This window comes from Leptinotarsa decemlineata, unplaced genomic scaffold (assembly GCF_025532065.1).
Source record: "Leptinotarsa decemlineata unplaced genomic scaffold, Ldec_3_MD MMD2_tig00026328_RagTag_RagTag, whole genome shotgun sequence".
Lineage (NCBI taxonomy): Eukaryota > Metazoa > Arthropoda > Insecta > Coleoptera > Chrysomelidae > Leptinotarsa > Leptinotarsa decemlineata.
The window spans coordinates 19,830,439-19,854,811 of NW_027412688.1; the positions used below are offsets into that span (position 1 = coordinate 19,830,439).

The 24,373-nt window shown below is 33.7% G+C and overlaps 2 protein-coding genes and 1 long non-coding RNA gene across 8 annotated transcripts in view; 1 reads left to right on the forward strand and 2 right to left on the reverse strand.

Annotated features, from left to right (window-relative positions):
• LOC111515562 (organic cation transporter protein-like) overlaps positions 1-24,373 on the reverse strand; it is a 244,514-nt gene that overhangs the window by 201,996 nt on the left and 18,145 nt on the right. The window lies entirely within an intron of this gene.
• The window catches only part of Rel (nuclear factor NF-kappa-B family member relish), an 81,926-nt gene that overhangs the window by 10,820 nt on the left and 46,733 nt on the right, over positions 1-24,373 (forward strand). The window lies entirely within an intron of this gene.
• Positions 7,757-9,072, reverse strand: LOC141485658 (uncharacterized). 2 transcript variants are annotated; one of them, XR_012467335.1, is made up of 3 exons: positions 8,512-9,072; positions 8,136-8,441; positions 7,757-8,044 (listed from the first exon to the last, which is right to left on the reverse strand). It is a non-coding gene; the product is annotated as an uncharacterized lncRNA (long non-coding RNA). The 2 variants fall into 2 exon arrangements; XR_012467334.1 differs by having other exon boundaries at positions 8,296-8,441; positions 8,512-9,040.

Here is a 24,373-nt window from a genome sequence, read left to right on the forward strand (position 1 = left end):
CTAATACTATATTAGGAGATTTATTCCGCAACTAACTTATCAAATTACAGTGGAAATTTGTTTAAATTTTTTTTATTGTGATTTTTCAATTATGGTAGATCACAATAAAATGTATAACCTGGTTGAGGCATTTTTGCTTGAGAAATGATTAGTCATTTCACAAGTTGCAATTGCAGTGAATTAGCAATTACCTTTATTTGTTTCCCAAGCAATCCGATTTTACTAATGAATTTTCATTGAGGATTTTTCACATCTATGTATTCTATAATGTTTGTAACAAATGGAAATGTCTCAATATCTAAAACTTCTTCAAGTTGATAATATTGTCTTATATGAATAACGAAAATATAAATATCCCAGTTTAAAATTATTACATAATAATCATTTTCCAATCGATAGAGCGTATTCAAAAACTTTAAATGCTAATTTTTAACTATCATTCAATTTTCATAAACAGGTTTAACTGAAGGTCATCGTGCTATTTTTATACAACTGCAAACTCGTGCGATTCTATTCTACTGATTTAAGTTTCCTCGCGAAACATGATAATTCGAATAATTCATTTTCAAAAGCGGTCTTATCATCAACTCAGCTAAATAAATATCTCAAGGACACTGATCTCACACTCTTCTGGCAAATGAGTACTCTAGTTTGATAGTTAACACAGGAAATCATATGAGGTTCTACAGTATCTAAAGACATTCTGGATTTCTTTAAGGCAACCTAATCATAACATGAAACGTCCACCAACTATTACGGGCAATTTTTCAATAAGATTTTCAACGTCATTTTGAAGTTTATCAAAAGCTCAACCAACCGAAATTATGCTAAATTGTCGAGGTTCGGTTTCTTGTTCTTAGTTTATTTTAATACTTTTCATTAGTCAAAGGGCTGTTCGAAATAGGACCTTCGACGCTATTCACAGAACTCATTCTGCACTTTCCGGGTATATCCCTGACAGCTCCCATCATTGCCAACAACAAAAAATGGCGGGACTACAATTTCTTGTACGTAGGCTGCTCATATTTCCCTTGAGCAAAGAAAGGTATTAGATTGAGAAAAAGTTGTTAGGGAGGTGGCTGAAAGCAACGGGTATCCATCAAACATAGTGGATCAATTAATTAGAAAACAATAATTTGGGGAGTATCTTCGTAATGCCTCGACTTTTCGAAAAAGAGGAAGATTCAAATTTCATAGTGCTTCCATATGAACACCAATGAATTGGTCTGAACATTCAAAAAATTGAATATAAGAGTGGCTTTCAAAACTGCACGTACACTTCATCAAGTGTTGGGCAGTCTGGAATACAAGATGTTATAAAAAGAAAAGTTTGGGATTTACGAAATAAGCTGCGAGGATTGTGATAAGTAATATGTTGGTCAAACCAAACGGACTATATTAGCTCGCTATAAGGAATATATTTCACATGTTCGGTTTCATAGACCGGAGAAATCTATTGTTGCTCAACATGTCACAGAGAACGACCATAGAATAAGTGAGAAATGTTTGAAATTGTTGGAACCGGTACATGACAACAGGTTTCTGGATACCTTCGAAAGCTTGGAAAAGTGCGGAATGAGTTCTATGAATAGCGGCAAAGGTCCTATCGCGAACAGCTCTTTGTTTGGTCTTATACGTAATAATACTAAATGAAAAACAAATAAATATTAGAGATAATCACTAATATAGAGGAAATAAATATTACTTTAGTTTAATCCCAACACCAAACCGTTTTTTTCACACCTCGACACGTGTTTCAATCACCAAGTGATCATCTTCAAGAGGAAGTTTAATCTTTCTAGTTTCTTCGTATATTGGTGGTATGGAACTGAGATGTATTTATCTTGGTTTTTGTCCTTTCTGAAAGTCGAGATTTCGTTCATCTTAACCCAAACTTCATCTTCCTTATTATGTCATCTACAATACACCTCGAGAAACCGTTAGTAGCTGCTATTTCCTGTATTGTTCGTCTTTCTTTTTTGAACCTATCATGTGTTAGAAGGAAAGTCAAAAGACGATGCACTAAAAAATTTAACCCAGCACGTTTGTGTTTGTCCACAGTGATGTGAACTGTCAGGAATATACCTGTACGTGTTTGTTTCTTTTCTAAATATATCGTATTCTAACCCTCCATATTGGCTCGTCATTACCAAAACGTCAAGAAATGATAGTTGTCCCTTATTTTCTAACTCATATGTGAATTTCATTGATGGACATCTATTATTTATAAAAGAAACAAAGTCCTCAATATTCGATATTTTGGTATCGAATATCGCGAAAATATCATCCACATACCTTAGCCAAATCCTAGGAAAAACTTCGACTTTTCTTTGGTTTCCATTTCGAATCTGCTCATGAACAGGTATGCCAGGTAGGGGGACAAGGGGTATCCCATGGCCGTTCCTTCCTGTTGTTCATAAAAGCAACCTTCTACCTGGAACCGATTTTGTTTCATACACAAATCAGTAAAAGAAACGAATTCATCGATTTCGTTATTATTGAAATTATTTTTCTCTAGTAATTCCCTGAGGTATTGGAACTAACATCAAAAGAAACCAAAATCTCACCTTCTTGCAAATCCAAGTTTTTTGTATGTTGTATGAACTCTAAAGAGTTTTTTATACTAAAACCTGGTTCCGCAATAGACAAGGTTTCAAATTCCTAAGTTATCATATGGGCAGCCGTTAACACATGGCCTTTGATACTGACTACCGCAGTAGTAGACGAAACGTCAGACAAAAACCTGCAGACCACGTCCAAAAAAACCGGAAAAAAGCTTTCACGTGATAATTTGCATTCTTTATGCATCAATTCAGTTACATAATTGACGTTTTGCAATTAATAGAGTAGTCTAGTAGGTAATTTTTTATATTTATATTTTGGTAATGGTGATATCATTTAGAAATTACATTCAAAAGTACTTTCTTCTCATATTTCCAATTAAAATACTACAGTGATTTTCAAAAAGTTTGCACCATATGGAAAATTTTTTTATTATCCATTCGCAGAAAATATTATTCATGATGAAAATTGGTGCATTGCGGAACTTGGATTTGAGTTGTCAAAATTTTAAATTTTCGAACGTCATACATTTATATATTTTCGATAGTATTAAAAAAGTTTATTTAGGAAATATTGTTTTAATTTGAAAACAATATTCGGATTTCAAATCGCAGCCACCTATGTAACAAAACAAAAAAAATGTTCATGGTTCTAGCCTCATAAAGAGTACCTACTAGTATCTCATATACAACTTAGGCGCCTTCCTCATATTACTATAAGAATATTTCAATGCGAAATTTTGTCCAATTTAATATTCGAACTAATATATCGATATTTGTTGAAAATGGTTTAAATTTTTACTAGTTTTTAGGTGCAAAATTGATATTCCACTCTGTATGTATGGCCATAATTACTATCAGTTTGATTTAATGACAAGAAATTACTAACTGAATTGATGCTAAACATTTAGGTAATACAAATCTGTAACAGCCTGGCCACGGGACACTCGCCGATGCGAATATTGACGCGGTGTGAACGGTGAAGCGTCTAGCGACTGAAACAAACGCATAGGAATGTACTTATGAAGCCACCCGCAACGGCGACCGGGGAAGCGACCGGCAAAATGTACCGAGCGAATCTCGTGGGCGACTTGCGGCGCGGCCGCAAATGCATGAATCTGTACGGCGCCAGCCACGGAGTCAAGCGGTAGTCGCGGCGAATAGTGCAGTTATCAAACGAGTTCAGTTGTTTTCGCTGTGAAAAATGAACAACGAGACTTTTATTGCTGAATAAAAGACTGATCAAAAAGTCAGAAATTCATTATTCATTCTACCGTCAATTACAAGTTAGAAGTTGTTTTTTGTTTTAGTTGTACGAAAAATTACTGTCATATAATTTAGATTTTTGCAATAAATAACATAATCGTCTGAAAGTGTTTTTATTTCATGAAATATTAATATGCAGTACATTTAATTAGCTGATAATATTTTGGGCAAAGACAGTTCCAAATAAATTTAGTTATAAAAAAATCCGTTTGCGACCATTACTTTCTTGGGAAAAGTTGTTCATACTGATGGATACTATAGGTAATTCTCCAAAATATGATCAGCTAATTGAATATCACCTGTATACATAGGTATATAGATAAATACGTAATGAAGAATAATATAGATGCATATGTACAGATAGGTAAATACATACCTTAATGTCAAAAAACAATTTTTCAGCGGCACTTAAAATTCTATTTACATTAACTTTTTTCTCCAATTCTGGTTGAATATTCATAAGAATATAATCGAAAGTTTCAATACTAATTCTGGTGTACTCAAATTTTTTCTGGATATAATCTGTATTTCTTGTGGAATTCTCCATCTATACCCCGACTCTTATTCAAATCATGTACTCCACAATCTCTTCCAAATATTAGGTATTGAACCAAAAACTATTACTTTCTAAGCAATATCGAGATATTGGTCGCGACGGCGAACGTAACTGCCCGTGGCCAGCAAACGGTGTCGCGCGAATGGTCGCCTCCTTCCCCGCTTCGTCGTTCGCACCGCCGATCCCCGTGGCCAAGCTGTAAGTAGTACTAGTACTCTTTACGAGGCTAGAACCATAAAAAATTATTTTTGTTTTTTTTTGTTACGTAGGTGGCTGTGATTTCAAATCTGAATATCAAATCAAAATTTCTATTTTTGGTTCTCCCCTGTATACCGTTCGGAAATGAATTTTGACAACTCCGATCCAAGTTTCCCATATGGTGTTTTTTTTGGCCGTGGTCTGTAGGTTTTCATGTCTGCTGTTTCGTCTACTACTGCGGCAGTCAGTATTAAAGGTTATGTGGTAACGGTCGTAGGGCCCGAGTTGGTGCTCGATTTGTCGTTCCCGTTCCGAACGCGGTAACTATTATGCTAGTGTTTGACTCTGCTTTTATGTTTGTGTACCTTCAAGGACAGGGAGCCAGATTTTATTAATGTTCATTGCCTCTTCTTTTCTATTGAAATTGTTGCAATTTAAATTTTTGACAACGTTAATATGAAAGTAAAATGAGCTACAATTGAATCGAAGAAAGAATACACATGCTTCATCGATTTGTGCACCAGAACAGAGTATTTTTAATCACAACCTACATACAGAGACAAAGAACTTTATTGGTACTTCCCGGCTTGTGGATCCATCATTGATGGATGTTCACATAAATATCCAAATGTAGCAATCAAACAACTGATAGTGGAATGGAATGCAATATAATAATAAAAACACATCTTGAAACATTTGAAACTAATAACTTCAGAATGTATATGTCAATAATTGAAATATACGACTATCACACGATACAAATTAATGATAATCTTTCACTGACGAATTCATAAACTGAATAGAAACAGTTTTGCCAGTTTTCTTGAACTGTTTCCAGTGTTACCAAAATAAGTCTCAATCTATGAATTAAAGATAAACGAGGCTACCCAAGAAGGTAGGTTGCAAAGCCAAGACAATGACCGCCATATCCCAAAAAAGCATTCATGTTTCAATACCAGACAGAGTTGTCTCCGCCATAAGTGGTGCTAGGTTGAACCACAATGCAATGCTGAACTCGACTGTCTTTAAAAGAAAAACCTGAGTAAGGAGAAACAATGACATCTCTCCTTACAAAGACGCCATGTGTAGGATTGACAAAATACTGATTCCTTGAATATGACAGAGGCTTTTCAAGACGGTCAGTTTCAAAACCAAGCTTCGACAGAGACCTCCGAACGAGATTCGTCTTTCATCGCAAGGCAATTAGTTGAAACCAGAGCCTCAAAGTATTCGTGATCCAACACAAAAAGGTACAGTTTCGACCCTATAGTGTATTATCAGTAGTGGTTCAGCCTAGCAAAACTGATGAGACTTGTGGCGGATCAAAACAGCGCTGTTGGGTCATGAATGATTTGTTTTTGGGCTATGGTTTCAAATATCTTTTGGAAGTTTATTGAAGTCTTGGATCATTTTCGTATATGCTAAAATTGTATTTCATTACTGTTGAAGAATTTTCATTTCTAGAGTTTGCATTTTGCCAACCAAAAATTTGGCGCTCTAGAAGATCCCCCTAACTTGCATAATATGTCCACCGGCCCGGTATGCACAAAATCTAGCCTACATTTCTAGGAATGTACTTTTTGATGTTCTTATATAAGAGGCTGACATTTGGTTACAAATTAACAATGCCACGTACATCGCCAATTTATAATCAACACAGACTCCTTTTCGATACGGAAGTATATACTTACTACTTGCATACGGATTACTGAAATTAATTTTCGTGCCTCATTATATTCGACAAAAACGTTAGTTTTTGTTGAAAGAAAACGAAAAGTGGTTGATTCATGTGGAAAGTTGGGAATGAATACCCGTTTGCAGATCGTGTAATGGAAGAAACTTGTAAATACATGACGAGTCGTTTATTAGCCCCTTTCATGAACAATTAACATGTGATGAGGGTTTTCTTTCAATTGTATAAGCTTCGCCACAAAATGTATTCAAATACTAACTTTTGTTATATTTCAATAGTAACCTTATCTTGTTTGTATTGAGATATCAAGTCTATCTACTTGACTTAGTTTTACTTCGTTCAGAATGATTATCGTAGATTATTGAGTGGTAAGAAAAAAAGGGGAGGGATCTTTGAAAATAATAATCAAATTGTCATGACAGACTAGGGAAGTAATAGACGTAACATTAGGTACTACATTTATAGCGTTTAAGGGAACAATACATTACTGACACATATCTCGATCCCAGAAAACTGAGACGCCTATAAAGCAGACCTGGACTTGCTTATGATCTGATAAAAGTTGAAATGAGAGATTCTGTAGGAATTACCCTGAGATAATGCTTAGCAAAAACACCTGGTATATACCAGGGTCGTCTCGGAAGTACCCGACCTGACCGAGAGATGGCGGTAGTTGTTTGAAAAATATCACTGTATTAGAAAGAACACAATTCATTGAGAATATGATTCAAGTTTGAAGTAGTATTTGTTTGGCACCCATCAATAGCGAACGTTTTCGGTGAATTTGTGAAAATGGAGAAAATTGGTCATCGTTATGTAGTACAATACTTTCCTTTGAAAGCCTTCAGCCCAACCAATATATAATAGTACAGGAGCTAGCAACGTTTTGAAAACAAGAATTTTAGAACAGTTGGTTTTTTGATATGCTGGCTTTCTTGCTCTTTCGGTTATAGTCCGGGCTACCTGGCTGGCGGTAGTGGTTGCGTTTATTAATGCGCATCTTACCTGCACAGGTAAAAATCCTTAACTTTAAAAGAATTTTTCAAAGCATAATTTTTTAATTTTTTGCCTTTAGATAGATCCACCAGACATCAATTTTTCATTGCCAGGCATTTTTATTGTTGTTAATTATGTGCCATACGCGATTTTTTATTTTTTTTTAATAAAAAATTTAAAGTATTTTTGAATGTCAGTAATTTCTATATTATGTTCTTTAAACCTAAAATAATCTAAAATGAATTTGCCAGACGTTAATTCGATTGTTGAATATTAAATATAAATAAAAAAGTAGTGAAAAGTATTGGGGTATAATGCTTGTGGTTAGAGAGAGACAGTTTAAAGTGCAAGAGAGATAGAAAACGACGGCAGCGTATCGGCTAGTGTATAAGAGAAAATTTTAAGAATGAGACAGAAAATAATTGCAAAAATACATAACTTACACTTGTTCTTGTGAATACAAGTTGGAATGAAAACATTTTAACATAAAAATGAAAATATAATTGAAATGATCATAAATTAAAAAGAATGGAATAAAAACTATATCAAGGAAGGTTAAAGAATTATAAGTATTTTTTAATTAAAAAAGTACTGAATATCACACGTGAATTGCAAAGTTTCAGATTTTTTTAAATTAAAATATCGTCATATCGTCTATAATAGTGTCACAAAAAAAGGAGGCATCTTCATAATCATCATCATCTTCCCTCTCACTGTCAGAATTATTTATATCATCGTCTTGGGAATTTTCATTGTCTTCCAATATTCCATCATCTGTAACAATAAAATTAAAATTCATGTAATTGTTTTTGTTCGTTATATAATAATTCAGTTTTTATTGATTAATTTTCTATTCAATACTCACTTTGAATAATTACATCTGCAACTATGGAAGGTAATTGCTCTCCCACAAAAAAATCTCTGTTTAAAATCTGTTTTTCCGTTAATCAGCTGTCGCCCCCATACGATCGACAACTCTCAGAAGTTGAGAAACTTGTGCGAGCTAAGGACTAACGAGGTCTTACCTTTTAACTTGTGATTTTCAACACGGTTACAGAATCATTCCAGCTTCCACCAGATGAATTCTCTTGAGAAAAATATCTGGTCGAGGCGGTAATCGAACCCACGGCCTTCCGATGGTGAGTCGGGCGCACTACCACTGCGGCCAATTCTGTAACAAATCAGACAAAATCACATTTATTATCGGAAGTTGTGTGATGAATTAAACTCGAAGCACTAACCTCACTTACGATTTCACTGTTTATGTTTTCCGCAATGGTTTCACTAACATTTGCTGGTGTATTTAGTGGCAAAGTATGTGAAGTAGATTTACTGATACTTTCTATTTCAGTCGATGGATCACGGTATTTTGCCATTAAAGCTGTAAAACTTCTGTAACATTGTCTGTGATATCCATTTATTTCAGTAGGCAACTCGATGTCACTGTACTTTAATTTATATTTTAAATGTATATTCAGAACTTCCTGTCATTTCTTCAGTTTATCAACCACGAAAAGTATGATTTCATCTTTATGTCCCTTATAGAAAACACATTTCATTTTATCACTGGCCATTATAACAAAATAATAAATAAAACATCACAAATAACGAAAACACAAAACAAACATGTGACTTTAGACTGACGCCATGTTGTCCATTTGCCGATGTGCTGCCGTCGCTTTCTATCTGTCTTGCACTTTAAACTGTCTCTCTTTAACCACAAGCATTATACCGCAATACTTTTCATTACTTTTTTATTTATACTATAAATTTTTATTTTATACTATAAAATCGAATTAACGTCTGGCAAATTCATTTTAGATTATTTTATGTTTAAAGCACATAATATAAAAATTACAGACATTCAAAAATACTTTGAATTTCTTATTAAAATAAAAAATCGCGTATGACATATAATTGACATCAATAAAAATGCCTTGCAATAAAAAATTGATGTTGAAAATAACGCTTTGAAAAATTCTTTCAAAGTTGAGGATTTTTACCTGTGCATACTCTCCTCAATACTGTCTGAAGACAGTATCAAGAAGATCCTCAATACTGTCTGAAGACATTATTGAGGAGAGATACATACGTACAAAAAAATTAATAGGGAAATATAATCTGGAAATATTCATCTTTCCCGTCCACCTACACAGTAGGTTCTGGTAAATGCCTGCCGGAAAAAAACTACTTCCCCGGGTAATACTACGCTGAATATTGAATTATATCTGACAAGACATTTATGCACGATACCTCACAGAGGTTAGTCTCGTTCACCCAGCAGCAGGACCATGCTGACATTATTCGATTAGATCACCTACAGACCTGCATCAGTGCAGGAAATATTAGACCGAAACAGCAAAGTGCCTGGGACTTAATTAATTTCAACGCAGCTCGACTGTATGTATAAAACGTTCGTCTAAAAGAAAGATTGTTAACTAGTTACAGCTCCATCTCTTGAACATAGCCTCAAGAGGGGTAGGGGTAGCGGTAGCAGTATTAAGGTAGGTTACTTAGTCCATGTCAAACTAAATTGACAGATGGTTAAACGCGCATATAATTTATGCTTTTTTAAAAATATGGGCTACTCCAGTAAATGTAAATCGAGGCATATCCTTGAAAGTGGTTAAGGTGCCAAGTCTTTTTGTCAATTATTTTTTTCTCTATAGCGAGTGACTTCTCAAACTTGTTTTGATAAAACCCCTACCGTATGAAATGATGAAAAAGGAAAAGCAGTAGTCGGTCAATTCTCACCCTTCCTATATATCGCAAACTTTTGACTCCTGACTCAAGTAGGTGAGTAGGTAACTTTGTTTCAATTGTTGTGATGGTATATATTTTCTTGTAAACCCCCATGTGAGTTGAAACAAATTTTTGTTACGTCGCGGTGATATAAGTATAGCCAATATTCAATAATATCATTGTCGCATTTCCTATAGTAAAAAATTGTGAAATATCCCATTTGTCAGATAGGATAGGATCCATCAGAGAAATACAAGATATCATAGCGCATGTGCCAGCACAGTGTTCTAAGATGGAAGTTTCAACTGGTGCTACAGTGTTGCCATAAATTAGGTAAATCTGAGCAATTTTTTAAGATAGGAAAACAGTTTTAAAGTAGTTCAAAGCTGAAGATATTTTTCAGGTTTCTCTTCAATTGTCTATATGGCTGTTATTATTGTTATTTCTGTCTGAAATATATATCTTCAAATCTGAAATAGTAATGAAGAAATATACCTACCTATGTATTCTCTTCAAATGTATAGACATACATTCAAAAATTTTGCATAATTTTGTGTTTCATTATTTATATATACTTTTATGCGCTACATTATTACTTCTTTTTGATTCATAAGGCTGCTACGGATGCTGTGTTCAGCTTTGAAGCAGATTCCGTTTTACTCAGATTTAATTTTTATATTCTCCGAAAGTCATTTGATGTAAGGAAGGGACATCACTGGTTGTAATGGCTTCTCTTCCTTATAGGATTCTTCTCTTCTTGCCATTGTATGTTTTACCAGCTTTTCGGAGTATACGTTTTGTTGAAAATCCTTTTTGGTGTGCCTTAGTTCTTTATCGAAACCTTTATTTGTGTGGCTAGACCGAGTATATGATGAAATTTAGGGGCATAAAGATTTATCCCACATATTGCGAGACCACTTTATCATGCCTAAAAATGACAATTCGTCTTAGAATTCCCTCTCATCGTGAATTTTGATTATTTCCGTTCTAGTATTTTTGAGTAGTCGTAGTTAGGTTACCTTATTCTGTTATCAACTCAAAAAACAATATTCATTTTCTCTCAACTAAAATTCCACATTAGATGCTCTCAAGTCGCACAATTTCTGTATGAATTCTGATTTGTTTCTACTGAAAAATTGGTAATATCACCTACCATATCTGGCAACGCTGCTTAGCTGTAAACAATCGTCATTAAGATCGAGCGAGTTGCGCATTTATCAGATGCATTCATAGTTGCATTTATTTAAAATTTCATTCATTAGGTAGGTATTAGTGAGATATGTAACGTGTGTAGTCACTATCAATGTCAGTTTTTCTTTTCGGTAGTAATTAGAATTATCGGAAGTATTTGTATCAGTAGGTGAGTTTGTGGAACTAATTTGGTGAGTTCTGTTTTATTTTTTCTATAATATGTTTTGTACTTTATATTTCCGGTGATATATCAATTGATTCAAGTAATTTTCGTTCTACAATTCAACTATGATTCTCATTTAAGACCACAAAGACATTCTTTTATATTCACTTGAATTTTAGAATATATAATTTCCGGTTTTTTCAAATGTTTATAACACTGAAATGTTGTGAAAAGTGTTTTCGCTGAGAATGACGTGCCAAACTCTAACAATTTTCAATTATTTTTTATATTCGCGAAATAGATACAGGTACTTCCTAATGTAATTTTCTGGGAGGTATTAATTAGCCGGCATGAATTTGAATATGGCAGTTGTTTGATCCATTTTTGGTTGAATACTCACAATACTTTTTACGAAAATGTCCAACTGAAACCTCACAACTAATTTATGGAACGATCAATAATAATATAATTTATATTCAGTGTGTCTGCTGACACACAGCTAATTAAAAAAAAGCGTTTCATCGTACAGGGAGAATACAAAATTAGGAATTGGTACAAGAGTTAACTACCCTTACACACAAACTACTTTTCTCATTTCAAAACTTCAATTCTGAAAAAATCAAAAATACATTTTTATTCGTGCAAATATAAAACGACTGTTTCACTTTCAATCGACTCGATAAATTTTGATTTTAACGGAGAAAAAGTGGAGATATTGCTTGGAAAGTGAATATAAATTTTCTGAAGCTAAAAGACCAAGAATTCATTAGAAGACACACGTTAGAGGTGGCTGTACACCCTGGAACTATCCATAAAATATATAATGTTTTCGTGAGCACCGGCCAAGTAACAAAGGACAGAAAAATTGTAAAACAATATGTTGAAGATGATACCATATTGGCGGCTTATCAAGCTGTTTCTAGAATTAGTTTGAGAAACTTATCACTTCAACTTAATATGAGCCGCAGTAAAATATGGAGGTGTTTAAAGAGGCATAAAATGCAAGCGTTCAAACCCAAATTTCTACATACTTTGCAGAAAGGAGACGAAATCCGTTGTATGGAGTGTTGTTTATGGATGCAGGGAAATTATATCAATGACAGGATTTTTTTAAAGTATATCTGATTTAGTGATGAGGTTACCTTTACCACGAATGGTGTTTTATCTTCCCAGAACATGAGATTTTGAACTGAACAAAATCCAAATTGTAGAGATTAAATATCTCAGAAAATGTTTGTATTCATCTAGATTTGAGATGATGCAGAACGTTTTTTCACACAGTATAAATTTCTGACAGATCTATTATAAAAAAGTTTACTATTTGTAGGGAACAATTTGAGACTTACTGTATATACCCGTGTTGAGCCGGGGCGGGTCGATAGTTAAAGATAAACGAAGCGCCCAAAGGCGAACTATTCCAAAGCCAAGCTTCCACATCGACCGCCAACGAGATTCGTCCTCTGTCTTTCACTGCAGCTTTCACTGATAATCAACATGAGGAGCTTCGATTATGTCAGAAGCTCGATTTTTAAAATTCTTCTCCAGCAAATTTTGTACACATGATTCAAATTTTTCCAAGTGTACGAGTATTTATCTTTATTGAGTTACTAGTAAAATGTTTGAATAAGGAGTTCATGACCAAATGTCGACCCAAAATTTTGACCCACAAAAAGAAAACAAGGAAACTAAGGGGACACGTAAACCATGGACATGGACGTATTGGTAAGCCCCGTAAGCATCTCGGAGGTCATGGTAATGCTGGTGGTATGCATCACCACAGGATAAACTTTCACAAGTACCACCCTGGATAATTTGGAAAGCTTGGTATGCGTAACTACCATTTGAGGTGAAACTTCAAATGGTCCCCAGCAATAAATCTGGATAAACTGTGGACACTCGATAGTGAACAGACACGCTTGCAGTACAAAGACCTTCCCTAGGGAAAGGCACCTGTTATTGACTTTGTTAAAGCTGAATACTGCAAGCTATTGGGTAAAGGGTGCTTGCCGGTCATTGTCGAGCAAAGGTCTTCTCCAAATCAGCTGAACATAAAATCAAAACTGCTCTAAGTGCATAAAGTAGGAATATTTGTAATGATACCACTATAACATTATCTAATTTATAGCTTTGCTGTTATTTCTCATCAAAGCTACCTATTTCAAAAATGTATCGTGTTTTGTCAATAACAAATTAGTATGTTTTAGTTAAATGATCATTCGAAAAGTTGTCAAAATTCACAAATTTAAAAGGGGAGAGCTGCATAGTTCTATTTGACCATTGAGGGTTTTGAAATTGGGGTTTCCATACAATTTATTCATTTACAATGCTTCTCCAACAAATTCATCTCCCTTCCGTCATTGCACGTATGGATAATTTTCATGTTTTCTTTAATTATTGTGTGGTTTGTTTTTTGTAGATGTGTATAATAAGAATTTCTGTTTGAGCATCCCTCGTATCTATCACAATTCCAAAGGAATTTCGCTGAGCTAGTGCTTCGAATAAGTATTATAACTCTTTTGCTTTTTTGGTTTGTCATAACATTTCAAGCTTTTGGGATACGTCACGAAGTTGGGCAGTAAAAATCAAAAACAATTTTAACTTCCTGAATTTATTGAATACTAGTGATACAATATAGTTGCTAATTGGTAGTAATATATCTCTAATTTTGTCACGAAAGAATTTAGTTTTTCACCACATGTTACATTCTGGGACCAATATTTATTTTATACATAACAATATCGGGCAAATCAATCGTAATCGCTTTTTGATATATTTTATCAGATTCATCTGTCTCTCAATTGGAATTATTTGAACTCTATATAACAATATTATCATTTTTATTTTTGGTTGCAGTTTTATCTCTTGTTTACGATTTTAGTTCCTGGAATCCTATTAGCTAATTTTCGCAATTACGTGTCCCAGTTCGGTTGCCGTACTCATGCTACCATTTTGAATGAGCTTCGTTTTCTATTAGTCTCCGAGTGGTGGAAAGTTTCCGGGCCTCTTTATTGAATTTGTTACACGTACGTACCTAGTTGTCATTATTTTCATAATCGGTTCAATTGTGGCGTTTCTTTGTTAGAATTGTATCATTTGAAAAATTATCATTCAAATAAAAGTGAATAAATAAAACACTTTGTCACTATTTCTAATTATATAACATTGACCTTGCATAGGAGCTTTTGTGCAACACTTAGAGAAGTAAACTATGCAGGCGAATTTGTTGTCGATATATAACCGGAAGTGACTCATATTTTTTATTCGCCGATACTTCATCATCAAAATTCAATCAGCTAGTCTGGTTTTGGAAATCTCAATGATGTAGCGGAAAAATGAACATTAAAAAAATGAAAGAAAATTTGTTTTCGATCTTCAAAGCCGCCAGTATCTTTGTCGAATTACTGTTACTGTCGAATTTAAAAAAATCTGTTTAAAATCTGTTTTTCCGTTAATCAGCTGTCGCCCCCATACGAACGACAACTCTCACGAGTTGAGAAACTTGTGCGAGCTGAGGACTAACGAGGTCTTACATTTTAACGTGTGATTCCTAATTGAGAGAGAACATATTGTAATTTTGGGTATAACTATCGAACTGCTGTTTTAAATCGAGCAGTGTAGGAAGAAGTAGGAAATTGAACATTGGAAAAACGCTTGAAAATTATTTAAATTACAATTAATTGTACAATTGTGACAAATCATGTGTATTCCAGCATTTCCTGTATTAATGGAACTAACATTTGGACCAGGTAAATTCACTTCTGTGTTACAAACAATCCTTGTATTTTGAACGCATTCATTACCTTTTTCCACTAAATTATCTTCACCATGGACGTTTTCTAAGACAGCATCTTGACTTGCAGAAGAAGTTATATTTGAAGCTTCATTGGGTAAATTACATTTTTGCACTAATTCGTCGATTCTCTTCTTATCAGCTATTGATTCCTCAATATATCCTTCAGCCACTGCAGCCGACTTCCACCCACCGTGCCGTTTCAGGCTTAGTAAGTCTCCGCCGTTTTCTGTGAAAAGTGTTACCGAGCTACGTCTTATAGAATGACCAGTATAACACTGAGGATTTTCTGATTTGAGATAATTAGCCCCGACATATGGTACTTTACTAATAGTATTGTGCCCAATATTTTGTTTAATATGTTTACCTTTACGGTATAAAATAAATAGTTTTGTAATGTCAGTTGGCCTATTAGCTAAATATTTTTTAATAACATTAACCCATTGTAGCTCAACAACAACAAACTTCCTTGATGTTCTGTTCTTTGAATTAAGAATATTTATTATGATAATATCATCGCAAACATCTAAATTGTCTAGGAGCATATTGCATAATTCATCTGTTCTGCAGGCACCGACAACACCAATTACCATAACAGCCTAAATATCATTCCATTAAAAAATTAAACACGATCTAATAATAAAAAAGTATACCTTTTTTGATAAATATTCGTCATCAGGAGCTACAACTATAAATTTGTCAATTTCTTCCTTTGTAAATACTTTTGATTTCTTAGGTTTATAGTTACTATTTTTCAATTAATTATATTGACGTTTTACTTATATAGATCTTTTAACTTCTTCAAAATGACATCTAAATTTGAATTAAAACCGCATTTGGCAAACTGACAGCAATAATAATCATTGTACAGTGTTTGGTTGTCATGGAAATGCCGGCAAACGTTTTCATGGCCTAAGTAGATGTTGCGCGCTTATCATCGACATCGCGTATTCAACATGGAAACTGTACCGTTTCAATTTGGCACAATTCATAGCTGCCTTGGGTTATCATATAACCAAGGAAATTTTTTTATTCACTATAATGCAGAATTGAGAAATTCTAAGTTCTGAACATACAGAAGTGATGAGAGAAATGGAACATTGAAATATATCAAAAATGCAATGAGATATTTCCTAGATTCATATCAAAATTTGACACATGCCAAATTTTTACATAAATAAAGCCAGTCTGATTAGAAACACGCTCCACTCTACTTGACATTCCGATATATTCAACAAATTGTTAGAAAATTACTAATGCCAAAATTAAAATTGTTAATAGGTATATCAATATTAGTAGTGAAAAAAATTTTATATACAGGGTCTTGCAACAGTGGCGCGGTGTTCCATATCTCTAATTAGGAAACAGATAGGAATCTAAATTTCTATAATATTACCTTACTGTTCGAGCTCGACAAAATAAAATTATTGGCGGTCACACAGGGTGCTCAATTTTTTCTGGGCGGATCCCAACTGTGTTTTTTTAAATGGCAACCCATATTTTTTATCACCTTTTCGGTTTCTACATAGAAAATAAAAGACACTTTATGTATATCTCCACTTCGAAAATATTGACGGTTTTCGAGATATCTAGCATGACAGGTTTTTTTTTTCCAATATTCGTCACTCAGAATATTTTGAATTATAAAGTTGTGCCAAGTCCAATTGAATTTTTGTTTTTGGTCAAATATTCTACTGTGGTAACTCTCTCAAACGATATATCTGAAATCGACCTGTGATATACAGGGTATGCAACCGCTTGCCACATATTGTAAATAAAGATTTGCAGAATCTTCCTTATATTATTGATCCATAAGGAGCGCCACCGAAACCTCTACAAATTTCGTTGAGTATTTCCTATGGCTAGGTTCAAAAGTTTTTCTTAAATAAGCATTTTTTTTCGAAAAATGGTCGTTCTTCCTATTTCTACGCCATACACTCGATGAAAGACTTTTTTCAAAGCGTAATCCATTTGAGGACTGATAAGAATATACAAAGGATATCTTGTTTCAATTTTCTAAATTATAGCGTGTCCAAACAAATATATTTTTTTACGAAATAAATGTATGTATGTACAAAAGGAAAAGTTTAATGAAGGTTGATAATGGAACTTTTATAAAATATGTTCAACGTGTCTTCCATTTTCTTGAATGCAGAGCTGAAGTCTATGTTTGAAAGACTGTCCTATCCTGCGCAAGACAGCTGGTGTAACGCTGCGAAAAGCATTCGTTATTCTAAGCCGCATATTTTCGGAAGAAGTTGGCGGCTCGACGTAAACCATATTTTTTATGTATCCCCATAAGAAAAAATCCAGTTTGTTAAATCTGGTGATCTAGCGGGCCATCGTACAGGCCCATTCCGTCCTATCCATTTATTGGGAAATACATGATTTAGATGATTTCTCACTTCTGCCGAATAGTGAGCAGGTGCACCATCATGTTGTAACCACATTCTATTGCGAAGGTCAAGAGGAATATCTTCTAACAAACCTGGTAAATCATTTCGTAAGAAATTGAAGATACATTGCTCCATTGCTCCATTGCACCTATGTTGATAGTCCACCTGTCTCAATAATGGTAATTATGTCGATTCACAAATCCATTTTTATGGAATGTCGATTCATCCGACCATAAAATGTTATTGAAAAAATATTCGTTTCGACGAATTTTTCCCATGGCCCAATTGCAAAATCCCACTCTTTTCTTAAAATCGGCATACAGTAGTTCTTGATGTAATTGAACGTGGTATGGATGAAAGCGATATTTCTTCAAAACTCGTTGCACTGATCTCTGCACTTATATCCACTATTTCACCAATTTGTCGTTGACTCCTACTAGGATCTTCTTCAAAAGCAAGAAGAACTTGCACTTCATGATCTTCATTAGTGGCTGGCTTGATGCGCTCATGTTTAGACTAATTGATACATCGAGTTTCAACAAATCGTGTCAAGACCTTTCGGAAAGATCTTTCATCTGGATGCCTTCTATCTGGATACCGTTGAGAATAAATTCTACTTGCCAAAAAACAATTCCTATATTCCAAAATATAGGTTGCCATTTAAAAAAACACAGTTGAAATCCGCCCAGAAAAAATTGAGCACCCTGTGTGACCGCTAATATTTTTATTTTGTCGAGGTAATATTACAGAAATTTAGATTCCTATCTGTTTCCTAAATAGAGATATGGAACCCCGCGCCACTGTTGCAGGACCCTGTATACCTCGGCTGAGAAAGCTATTATTTACCTCACACATTATAACCCTTGGCGCTACGCGCCTCAGGATATAAAAATGCTCGGTAAATAATAGCTCACTTCTCACCCTAGGTATATAATATACTATTGTTAATGTTATACTTGTCACCTGACATATTAACTAAGGGTGTATATAAACCTCTGAAGAAGCTAGCTACTCCCGCCAGCGAAACGTAAGGAAGAAATTGCGAAAATCCACAGCCCCCAAAGCCAAGAAATAGAGACACTGAATACTATAAATTGTCAGGAAGATGCAAACTTTTTCTATAAATCATCCGATTGATCTAGAGACTGCTTGAAAGTTACGGGCTTTTTAACCAGCGAAATTCATTATCAAGCCGGTGAAAAAAAATCCTCCAGGCTCCAGTTCTTCGATTGACAACATATCGATACCGTTTAAATGTTTGGCTTTACACTGTAGTAGAGCTAGTTAATCTCTTACCGTGAGCTTTGCCACATCTTACAGTAATAAGGATTTGGAACACCCATCGGAAAGATTTTCGGAAAAGTCGACAGTTACGATTAAAACGATCATTTCGCTAGATTCGACAGTAGTGTGTATACTAATTTGAACAGTTTTTAAAATTATTGTGGTGAGTAGTTTTCGTGTTATTTGTTTAATGAAATAACATTTTTATGGGAAATAAACGCTTCAGAATTTGACTAATAAAAATAATTATTTTTTCTTTCGTGTAATTCATTGTTTATATATGGAAGTAATTGTTTCGAGAGGGATTTTTCTTTCAGTTTGTGTCTGAAAGTTACTTATTTGCATGAAATGCACATCTTTGTACATAGTTTATTTTGAAATGAATTGCTTTCTTCCTTTCTTTGGAAGATTCCCACTTTTTTATATAAAGTGATATGTGAAAAAGCAATAAACGCCTTTCTTTTTGCCTGAAATATACCCCTTTCAATTTAAACATTTTCATAAAAATTTTTATATCGTTCAAAAACGTGATGTTTTCCTAGTCTCATTACCTAGATCCTAGATGAAAAATGAAGACGATATTTGATACCGATCGGAAGTGTAATTAAATTATCAAGGTAAATTTATTAGTGAATGTAAGATTGAAAAATTTTGTATTTTGAGTAGCAATGTGCATTTTTTGAAAATATCTTTTCGAATAAGCGCAAGAAATAACAAAAATCATTTGGCATTTTTCAGTAATGGTTCTTAGGAGTTCGAGAGGAATGTAAAGAGAATAGGCAGACTGCTTAAAAAGTATTCAATAAAAATTTGTCATATGATGAGAAACATGTTATAAGTTTTTGTGCTATATCTGACACTTGCCCAATGGCATATTTGGGCAAGTGGACATCAAGGTTAGAGGATCTGGAAAACTTATGATTCACTATAAGCCGAAAGATTCACTGAAAGCCGATAATAACAAATTTGAATCTGTTGTGAAAAAAATTAAGATTATCGTGTGACTACTTCATTGTAACTTTAACTTGAGATTTATTTGATTTTCATCTCAGAGAACTTCTGTATATATGATCCTATCTGATATCCATTTACCCATTTATTCTTTGTTTTTCTCAATTAGTTGGTGTTATTTATATTTGCAAATCATAAATTTGAAAAAAAATCAGTTCATTTCTACCGTTTTGTAACCAATACTTACGTGGCCAAGTTACAGGCATTTTTTATTCGATAGTTAATTCTCTTCATTTTGACGTAATCGGATTTCGAATCCAGCGTTTCTTACTCTCTGGGCTACCTCTACCTCATTTTTTTCAATACGGACCTGCATGTTTTATGAGCATTTCGAAATAACTTTTCACGCTGATTTCAACGGTATATCACATAATGTTGTCATTCAAAGTGGATTTTCAGGTGATTTTGACCCTTATCCAAATTCTTTGGTATCTGTATTGAATTTACTTTTAGTGAAATTAACAACATGCAATACATTTCGATAAGAAATTCAACTCACTCATCTTGAACTGAATGGAACGTATCATAATCAAAGCAAGAAAGAAGTAATGATTATTTACTTATTTCAAGAGGAGAAATACCTAATTCATGATAATTGAACGAAAATATCATTAATTTGAAAGAAAAATTAAATGATTGTTCGAAAGTGAATGAAAATTAATGAAGTGAGTGTTTGAAATGTCCATTCAGACATTTCCAACATTTCTTCTATAATTTATTCATATTTTCATTTGATTAGGTTGCCGTTAATTAAATAGCCGTCAATTAAATATGGTATTCGTAATTTATTATTTAACAAACCGTACCATGTGTTCAAAGAAAACTATATTGATGTCTAACTTCATGAATTAAGTGAGTAGGTATTTTCTGTGGCATAAAAATGTTTGTTCCTTCGATTGAATATGCCAGAATTTGTGAATGTCGTTTCGTCTCCCCAAATAATTGTGAGCAAAATTGTCGTCATTCCACACCTTCCGTTGAAACCAATTACATAATTGTAACCTTCTTTCAGGATCATTAAGACATAGTTTTTGCACGGCTTGATATTTGTAGTCATGGTATCCGCGTCTCTTGACTATTTCATTAACAACACTTTTTGATAAATCGCATTCACCGGTCATAGTTCTCGATCCTATTCCTGGATTCATTCGAATTTGGGCCAGAACATTGATGTCATTGATAGGTTCGTTTTGTCGTACATCAGGAACTCTAGGTTTAATAAATGCATTATGTGCAAGTAACGTTGTAGATAAACGTCGAAATATTTTAATATTTGGTTTCGTTCTTTCACGATATAATTAATTCATCATACCTTTGTTGTGCTTTGAACGAATTCCTCTCTAGTTGAATGCAATTTATCAAAAACTGCTGTTAATAAAATAGGCAGGAGACGCGAATACAATGATTTTAGATTTGAATACCAAGCCTGACAAAAACTATATCGTAATGATCTTGAAAAAACATTTTGATTCTCTTATTTGTTTCAACGGAACAAGTGACAAATCCGACAATAGTGATTCCCCGCAGGAATATTGAGAATGCATTGGATGGTATTCAAGGAGAGGAAATAAGCAAATGTATAAGAAGTTTGAGTTCCAGAACCGCAAAGTGCATTTTACAAAATGGTGAACATTTTGAACTCTTCTTTCATTCATTTTCATTTACTTTCGAACAATCATTTAATTGGTTTTTCCACTTGAAATAAGTAAATAATCATTACTTCTTTCTTGCTTTGATTATGATACGTTCCTTTCAGTTCAAGATGAGTAAGTTGATTTTCTTATCGAAATGTATTGCATGTTGTTAATTTCACCAAAAGTAAATTCAATAAGGATCCGAACCAAAAAAATTTGGATAAGGGTCAAAATCACCTGAAAATCATCTTCGAATGACATTGTATGATATATCGTTGAATTCAGCACGAAAATCTACTTCGAAAAGTGTCATAGAATATGCAGACCCGTATTGTAAAAAAGATAAGTTAAGAGTGTCCCAGAGAGTACGTCAAATTGAGGAGAATTTACTATGGAATAAAAAATGCCTGTAATACTTTTTGATAATTTTTGAAATAACATGGGAAAAAAAGAAAAATCAAAATGATAAAATTTACTTTTCTTATGATATCTCAGTAATCGGCCCTGATATTCTCGATTTGTTAGAACCACTTGAAAAAGCTTCTATGAATGCAAATTTTTATTCATTTGACCGACCTTCCAACTCTTATGGTTCAAAAGTTACCCATACAATCCCATTAAAAAAGTGGCCACTCTGTTTATGTATGTGTATGTTCATATATATCTGTATAGATTGCTTGTACATAGTTTAATTTTAAAAATTAGTAATATGTTTTTATAACAGCCCAACTTTTTCAAAGGCATAAAGTTGAATATAATCTATAGGGCTATTCAAATTCGTTTCTGTACATGGGGATCTCGTGAACGATAAGAGATAGAGTTTCTGTTAAATTATGGCAAAGTTGCGTATTTTAGAGACCTATTCAATGATGTAAAAAAATCGAATATAGTTTTTTGGTTCTGGAGATATACAGGAAAAACCAAAAAATCCCAAAATATTTTTTTGACTAGATCTTTTTTATTCGCAGACATTGAAAATCCGTCCACATTCTGCTATTGGCACTTGATGTGAGCTATCATAATATGTTCATGAATCTTTTATACAGGGTGTCATCTGACTTGGGACACCCCCATCTTTGAATTTTTAAATATGGACCTGTATTTTTTGTTGTAGTTTTTGTATTATAGACGTTCACTTCATACTTAGAAATTAAATTCAATTGTATATTTCGGGATGTTTCGGTAATATTTGATTATAATTGTGGCAATTATTCTTTTAAATTACGACGGCCCTGGAAATTGGTTGACTGAGTTGAATAAGAACACAATAGCAACTTTCACGTCTCCCTGTGTACCGTAGAGTTTTGAGTTTTTTTTTTCATTTTTAGTTATCTATTCATATTTTTTCCATTGCTCTGAGCGTTTTCTACAATGAACTTCGAATAAGAGAACCTTTTATGATTATCTGAAACATATCTACATTAAAAATATATTATATGTGTTTTGATGAGCAGAAAAATAAATGATAGCAATAATAACATCCGAAACGAACACTATAATTGTAATGAAAATTGAAATGAAGTAATTTATATACAGAAAAAAATTAATGGCGCAATAAATATTCGAATTGGAGTCCTTCCATTTCGAGACATTTTTGAACTCGGTTTTTCATATCATTTATTGCATTTAATACACTTATTTGCAGCATTGTTGCGAAATCATTCAAAGTCCTCAATCTCGAGTCTTCAACATTTTCTATCTCTCTGCCAGCATAAATCGCATTTTTCAATGTCCCCCATAGAAAATAGTCCAAAATAGTAAGATCTGGTGATCTTGCAGGCCATCTCATTGGCCCATTATTTGTCTCGAAATGGAAGGACTCCAATTCGAACATTTATTGTGCTATTACTGTTTTTCTGTATATAAATTACTCCATTTAAATTTTCATTACAATTATAGTGTTCGTTTCGGATGTTATTATTGCTATAATTTCTTTTTCTGCTCATCAAAACACATTGAATATATTTTTGTTGTAGATATGTTTCAGATAATCATAAAAGGTTTTTTTATTCGAAGTTCATTGTAGAAAACGCTCAGAGCACTGGGAAAATGAAAAAATATGAATAGGTACCTAAAAATAAACTCTCTAAAAATTCTACGGTACATAGGGAGACGTTAAGGTTGCTATTGTGTTTGTATTTAACTCAGTCAACCAATTTCCAGGGCCGTAATTTAAAATCAAATATTATCGAAAGATCCCGAAATATAAAATGAAATTCAATTTCTCAGTATGAAGTGAACGTCTACGATACAAAAACTCCAACAAAAAATACAGGTCCGTATTTAAAAATTAAAAGATGGGGGTGGTTGAAGCCAGATGACATCCTGTATAAAAGATTCATGGACATATTCTGGTAGCCCATATCAAGTGTCAATAGCAAAATGTGGACATATTTTCAATATGTCTGCGAATAAAGAAGATATAGGCTAAAAAATAATTTGGTTTTTTTGTTTTTTCTGTATATCTCCAGAACCAAAAGAGCTATATTCGATTGTTTTACACCATTGAATAGGTCTCTGAAATACGCAACTTTGCCGCAATTTAACCGACACTCTATCTCTTATTGTTTACGAGATCCCCATGTAAAGAATAGAATTTGAATAGCCCTGTATATACAACAAATTACCTAATGCCTACAGTTTCCGGGGGTGCCACAGTTATATCCTTGAGTATTTCTAAGCGCATTGGACATCGTAGAAGAGAAATATACTCCTTAAAGTTACCCTGTTTGGATTCGAGCCTGACTAGATGTTATGGTGAAGCGGGTCTGCCAAAGTGGTATCAGGCATCTCACTATTTTTTCGGGTACCGCAAGGTATCTGAGCAAATGTAAGATGTACTCTTGCGTTAATCGATCCAGGCCAAAGAGGAGTACGATTATACTGTGTCGG